Source organism: Saccopteryx leptura, chromosome 1, assembly GCF_036850995.1.
Source record: "Saccopteryx leptura isolate mSacLep1 chromosome 1, mSacLep1_pri_phased_curated, whole genome shotgun sequence".
NCBI lineage: Eukaryota > Metazoa > Chordata > Mammalia > Chiroptera > Emballonuridae > Saccopteryx > Saccopteryx leptura.
In genome coordinates, this window is record NC_089503.1 from 156,150,258 (window position 1) to 156,157,614 (window position 7,357).

The following is a 7,357-nucleotide window of genomic DNA, read 5'->3' on the forward strand; positions in this document are numbered from 1 at the left end:
TTTGAGTTATTCAGAAAAAGGCCAGTGTTCTCTAAGATCACTTCTGCAAATTCTAGAACCCTAATCAATATAGCTTTCCCCCCACCTTCTGGTTTCTTAATTTTATTTTTATGCGCACTAATGAGTGAGTCTAAGATTAACACTAGATGAAATTCAACTAGATGCAAACATCAACTTTTGATCCTCCTGTGACAGTTGAAACACTTCATCTCTTGTCTGCTGTTTGAAATGTCCTCAAGAAGAGTCAAGTGGAAATCTAATAGAGCGAGGACTATAACGGTCTTTAAGTGACTTAGAGCTGTGTAATCTTATTTTTATTTTTTTTTTTTACAGAGAGTCAGATAGGGACAAACAGACAGGAATGAAGAGAGATGAGAAGCATCAATCATCAGTTTTTCGTTGCAACACCTTAGTTGTTCATTGATTGCTCTCTCATATGTGCCTTGACCGTGGGCCTTCAGCAGACCGAGTAACCCCTTGCTCGAGCCAGCGACCTTGGGTCCAAGCTGGTGAGCTTTGCTCAAACCAGATGAGCCCGTGCTCAAGCTGGCGACCTTGGGGTCTCGAACCTGGGTCTTCTACATCCCAGTCCGACGCTCTATTCACTGTGCCACTGCCTGGTCAGGCGAACTGTGTAATCTTTTTTTTTTTTTTTTACAGATACTGAGAGAGGGATAGATAGGGACAGACAGGAACGGAGAGAGATGAGAAGCATCAATCATCAGTTTTTCATTGTGGCACCTTAGTTGTTCATTGATTGCTTTCTCATATGTGCCTTGACCGTGGTTGCTACAGCAGACCAAGTAATCCCTTGCTGGAGCCAGTGATCTTGGGTCCGAGCTGGCGACCTCGGGGTCTCGAACCTGGGTCCTTTGCATCCCAGTCCGATGCTCTATCCACTGCCTGGTCAGGCAAGCTGTGTAATCTTGACACAGGTGAATACTTTCTTTAAAATTTCTAGCAGCTGCTCTTAATTGAATCATAGGTTCTTCATCCCTCCCCCCCAAAGGGTGGTGGAAGCAAATAATTGACCAGTGATCTTCCCTCCAATTACTATAAAGGCAGTAATTTGATGCTGGAGTTTATGAACACCAATCTTCAGCAAACTTCTGTATCAGGACTCTAGCTTGTAATAAAAAATGTGTGTGCATTTTTAATGTTTAGAAGTAGAAAACAAGGAACTTGGTCCTATTCCACCACCATGTAGACATCAATAGTAAAAATAAAAGTTATTGAGTTTTGTAAAAGGTCCAACCCACCTTACCAAAATCTTGTTGATCTTTGAAGTCTAGCTCAAGAGTTGCTTCTGTCCTCATGGCTGCCTGGACCACCTTACTGAGTAGTAAGTCCTTTTCACCCTGTGCACCAAATTCCTTATTCAGGCTTGCAGATTCCTGCAGATCTGGTCCCTGCCAGTACCGTACTGCTTTCATTCCTCAAACGTGCCAAGCATGTTCCAGCCCTCAAGCCTTTGACCTGTGCATCAGAAACCTTGGGCCCCACTTCCGACTGTCTGCCCTGCGATCTTGACCAAGATCTCAAAATATGATAGCCCCTCCCCTTGGATCCCTGCCATACACCTTTCACTTTGGCTTCCCTTTGATGTTGGGTCCCCACAGAACTCATTCGGTGCCCAAAATTTCTACCCCAGAAGAGCAGATGAGTTAAGTTCCCAGAGGGTCACCCTCAACTAGTGGTAGACACTTGCGAATAAATGCTTCTCTATCCATCCCCTGAGCATGGTTCTGAGCAGCATCAGAAGATCCTGCAGAATCAAGCAGCTTCCGATGGTCCGTTCATGGTAGTGTCCTCTTCTGTTCCACTCCTGTGTGTCCTATGTCTTGGGTCCCTTCCCAAATAAATGACTTGCCTACAAACTTTCATCTCAGGCTCTACTGTTGTGGAAAATTGAGGCTAAGTTGACTGATACCCAGAATAGTCATAAAGCAGGCCCTCAAGGAGGGTGGAGCTGGTTTACTCATCAGTCATGGTAAACTTCCCATTGCTGTTTGTAGTTGGCAGAATGACGGCCCCACCCCTGAGGATGACCACCTCTGGACCCTGAGAATGTTACCCCATGTGGTGAAGCAGGTATGGTTATGGCTAAGGACCTCAGATGGGAGATTTTCCTAGATGGTCTGGATAAGCCCAACCTAATCACTTGGGTCCTTAAAAGCGACCTGTCTAGGTCATGGTCAGATATGGCCCTATGGAAGGCTGGTCAGAGGATGCACACTGCTGGCTTTGAGGACAGATGGAGGGATCTACGAGCCAAGGAATACAGGACGCCTCTAGAAGCAGGAAGAAGCCATTAAATGGGTTCTCCCTAGTGCCTTGAGAAGGGAGCCCAGACCGACCTCCACCTGATCTAAGCGCAGGAAGGCCTATGATGGACTTCTATCTCACAGAACGGTGAGATAATATATTTGTGTTGTTTTACACCTCTAAAACATCATGACATAGACACAACTCCAATGCACTTTGGTGAGTAGGGTGCTGAGAACCCCCTGCATACTCGCACTGCACGGTCACTACCAAGACAATCACCTGGAGGTGCAGGTGGACGGTGAGCCCGGGGTTCTGTTACCTGTGGTGCTTGAACAGCATGGAGGCGATGATGAAGACTAGATTTGGCCAGCTTTTATGAACTGCTTTGGAGGCCTGGGGGAAAATCTGAACAAGCTGCATTCAGCCAACCATCAGCTGGAGACTCAGGGACCTCAAAGGCCAGGGTTAGGAGGAGGGCTTTTTCTCCTGCAGCATTAGAAACTACCCAAAACAATCTCAGGATCCACCTGAAGGGTGGCTGAACTGCAAAAAAGATAAACTCAGTCTCGACAAGTCTCCTTTATCCAAGTCAGGGCCCTGACAGGAAGAGGAGGAGCCTGGGGTCTGAGTGACAGGAGGGTGGAGGAGTCTGAGAACGCAGGACACCAGGATTTCCTTCCTGCAGGTCTTCCTTGCCTGAAAACCCTCCCATTGCCTCTGGGGAGGCAGATACCTGCAAGGGGACGCTGGACCTCCTCCAGATCCCCTTTCCAAAACCTCCTTTATTCTCCAGGAGAACTGGGTCGAGTCCTAACACAGCCTGAGCAGAGAAATACAACCCATGTCTGTATCTAGGAGGAGACCGCTTAGACACTGACAGAACTCAACCTGGCTGGTGCGGACTGTCGGGACCAAGAGGAAGGCGGGCAAGCGGGTCCTGACGGTCACAGGCCCGAGGTGAAGTCTGATGGAGGAATATAAGGCAGGATGAGAGACTCTTGACCTCTGACTTGGGGTCAAGGACCTCTGAGCTGGTACTACTGCATTGCTGGGATGGCTGTTGAGGTTGAACATGGGTGTGGCTCACAGGGAATGAGGCGGACACAGTGGAACTGCCGGGGCATCGAATTCAGGAAAGGGAAGGACAGTTCCAGGAGGTGTGAGGGCTAGAATGGACTCATTACATGAGAAGGAAGAACCACCTGTGTCCCCAGAAGCACATGCCCTGCACGGGAGCAATAAAGAATGCTCAGCATGGCCCTGGCCGGTTGGCTCAGCGGTAGAGCGTCGGCCTGGCATATGGGGGACCCGGGTTCGATTCCCGGCCAGGGCACATAGGAGAAGCACCCATTTGCTTCTCCACCCCCCTCCTCCTTCCTCTCTGTCTCTCTCTTCCTCTCCCGCAGCCAAGGCTCCATTGGAGCAAAGATGGCCCAGGTGCTGGGGATAGCTCCTTGGCCTCTGCCCCAGGCGCTAGAGTGGCTCTGGTCGCGGCAGAGCGACGCCCCGGATGGCAGAGCATCGCCCCCTGGTGGGCAGAGCGTCGCCCTTGGTGGGCGTGCCGGGTGGATCCCGGTCGGGTGCATGCGGGAGTCTGTCTGACTGTCTCTCCCCGTTTCCAGCTTCAGAAAAAAAAAAAGAATGCTCAGCATTGGTGGGAAGTTCAGTGGCAGTTCTCGGGGGTCGACAGGAAATGCTGCCATGGAACAGGGCATGCTATTTAAGTGGGGACGGTGGGATTCTCGTATGGCAGAGGCTGTATATTATTACTTAACTATCAGGGGTGAGGTTGGACATACTGTAATGGGTGGGAAGGCTGAAATGGAAATCAGGGTGCCTTTACCTGCAGGGGTTTGTGACAATGGCTAACAGATCCCAGAGTTCTGAGTGACAGCTGGCTAGAGTGTTACTTGACTTGCATAGCCAAAAAAAGAAAATAGGCAGGCTGGTGAGCAGAAGCCTGGTGTAGCCTGCCCCAGTGAGAAAACGATGGTCTCAGATGTAAGCAAATTATCAATCCAGTGCATGGGGCGGGGGAACAGAGGGAGGCCAGGTCTTCTGGGGCAACAAGTATATGCAATACACTCAGTATCTTTTTTTTTTTTTGGTATTTTTCCGAAGCTGAAAACGGGGGGGTGGGGGGGGGGGAGGCAGTCAGACAGACTCCCGCATGCGCCTGACCGGGATCCACCGGGCACGCCCACCAGGGGGTGACGCTCTGCCCACCAGGGGGCGATGCTCTGCCCCTCCGGGGCGTCGCTCTGCGCGACTAGAGCCACTCTAGCACCTGGGGCAGAGGCCAAGGAGCCATCCCCAGCGCCCGGGCCATCTTTGCTCCAATGGAGCCTTGGCTGAGGGAAGGGAAGAGAGAGACAGAGAGGAAGGAGAGGGGGAGGGGTGGAGAAGCAGATGGACGCTTCTCCTGTGTGCCCTGGCTGGGAATCGAACCCCGGACTTCTGCACGCCAGGTCGACGCTCTACCACTGAGCCAACTGGCCAGGGCACACTCAGTATCTTGAAGCTGGACATTCTGCAGAACATCGTGCTTGCCCATGGTGGATTTAGCATTAGAAAGTGGCAAGGCTTCCAGTAGCCCTGGTAAGGTTTATGTGTGTGTCAGAGTGTGGGTGATAACTTCCATGAGGAACTGGGGGCCACCCACGTTGAGGAAGCAGAGGACTGATGACCTGGGGCGTGCCTGCATATTCATTCTGCAGTGAAGTTGTTGCACCTTGTACCCCTGGGCCCTGGGACAAGAGACACAGGGTCTATAGGCCTCTCTGGGTTTTACAAGCACAGGTGTTGTGCTTGGTGTATTCCTCCAACCCATTTATTGGGGCTGCCAGCTTCAAGTGGACCCACCCACACACACACACACACACAAAGACACATACACATAAAGACACAGTTTCAGGCTTCAATCAAAACTGTGCTGCTACACCAGCTGTACATGTGGCAGTGAAGAATGCTGTGTGGAGGCTCTGGCAGCCCCAGGAGGTTATAGCTTGGCCCTGGAGGAATTTGGAGGGAGGACATGCTTTCTGCAACGGAGAACTACTCAGATTCCCAGAGTGCTACTGGGCACTTGAGTATGGGACAGTAAGGGACCAAGCCATGGGACTGACGTCTCATGAGCTGGGTGTTATTGGAGCCAGAGTTGTGGGCACAGCAGTGACGTGTCCTCACTGGAGTTGACATCTAGTAGGAATATGGGTTTGCCTTTCCTGCCCACAGTGTTTTCTACAATACAATCATGTTATGGTGAGAATATCGGGCTCACTGTCATGGGATCTCACATAACATCCCCTCAAGGACCACTGTTTCTGCAAAGGCAGTGGGGCAATGGCCACCCGACCACAGGGTCTGCTCATCTTAATATTCGCCACACCACCAGAAGCAGCCAGTATAAGTGGAACAACGGAGCAGGTCAGGGAAGGCACCAGCTACAGGACAGTACCCTGCAGGGCTGAGGGGTTGTCCTCCAGGATTCAGTAAGCATGCTTTCATAATGGCTGGCAGATACATGCCCCCCCTATTATTAACATACACAAGGCTGGGACCCAACAGGCCGACGTCGGGTTGACTTCCCTCACCAGCACAATCAATGACCCACGTGAAGAGTTTCTACTTCTGTTTCCTACAACCTAGGCTCAGCTATATCAGAGTGGTTTGGTCCTCAGGGGCACCCAGTAAGGGTCCAGTAAACTGGAATCTATGACTGTCACACTGTCACTTTGGGATCTCTGTGCCAGTTGTCAAGCAGGCAGAGAAAGGTGCTTTGATTGTTGACCCTGATTATCATAAGGATTCAAAGGAGAGTATGTCTGGAACTCCAGAGATTCATTGGAGTGTCACTGTTGGACCTCATGATGACAGTGAGCAGGCGATTGAAGCCAAGGCAGCTAAAGGCTCAGATCCTTGGACAATCAATGTCTGGGTCATACTACCCAACCTAGACCAGCTGAAATCCATGCCAGAGGTGAGAGAAATTCAGAACGGGGTGAGTCCAGTTATGGCCCCAAGGCTAGCTGCCGTAAGGTCAGCAGCTCAGTGGTGTTCAAAGTGTGGTCCCTGACTGGCAGCGTCATCATAACCCAGGAACTTGGGAGAAATGCAAATTCATAGATCCCACCCCAGATACTCTGAATCAAAAACTGCGTGGCTGGGCCCTCCTCAATCTGTTTTAATGACCCCTCCAGGTGATTCTGATGCACTAGAACTTGAGGACCAAGGCTATAGCTTCTTCTACTAATTCTGCTCCTTTAATAGTGCCTCCAAAAAAAAAAAAGTGCCTCCAGGTCCCACCCCCAAGCCCCAGCCCTTGGAGGAGAGAACTGCTATGCATTGGATTTAAGAAGGTAACTCTGGGTAGAGCTAGGTGGGGCTGGACTGCATTGGGCAGCCCCTGTGTGCATCTCAGACCCTTTCAGCCACTGCTTCCCCCAGCCACTGATGCAGTGACCGTTCCCATGCACGTGTGGATAGCTCCGTGCAGGTCCTACTTGACCGCATCTTGTCTCAGGCCAGTGGTGCGTGCCTCTCACTTCCCAGGGCTTCCCTAACACTGGCGTGGGGAACATAGGGAGCCCATTTGGCACTCACACAGTGTAATCTGAGCGTGCAGGGCCGGTGAAACTGTGGGGCCGCTCCTGAGCAACATGAACAGATGCTGATGGATAAATGTTTTTCCCTTTTGTACCCTGGGCAGACTCCTAAGATCATGGCTCCTCAGAGGAGCCTGCAGGGCTGAGCACCAGTCACCTGGAGCACTAGCCAAGTTGTACTGGCTTTTTCGTTGTCTCTCCCCTGCCCCTCACGCCTGGTCTCTAGGATCACTTCCCAAATAAACTGCTCTACATGATAGCTCCATGCATCTCTCCCTTGGTTGTTCTGAATATGCTCTTCTGTGATGCCCAAATGTTCCAATGTGCTTTTTTTTTTTTTTTTGTATTTTTCTGAAGCTGGAAACGGGGAGAGACAGTCAGACTCCCGCATGCACCCGACCGGGATCCACCCGGCATGCCCACCAGGGGGCGACGCTCTGCCCACCAGGGGGTGATGCTCTGCCCCTCCGGGGCGTCGCTCTGTT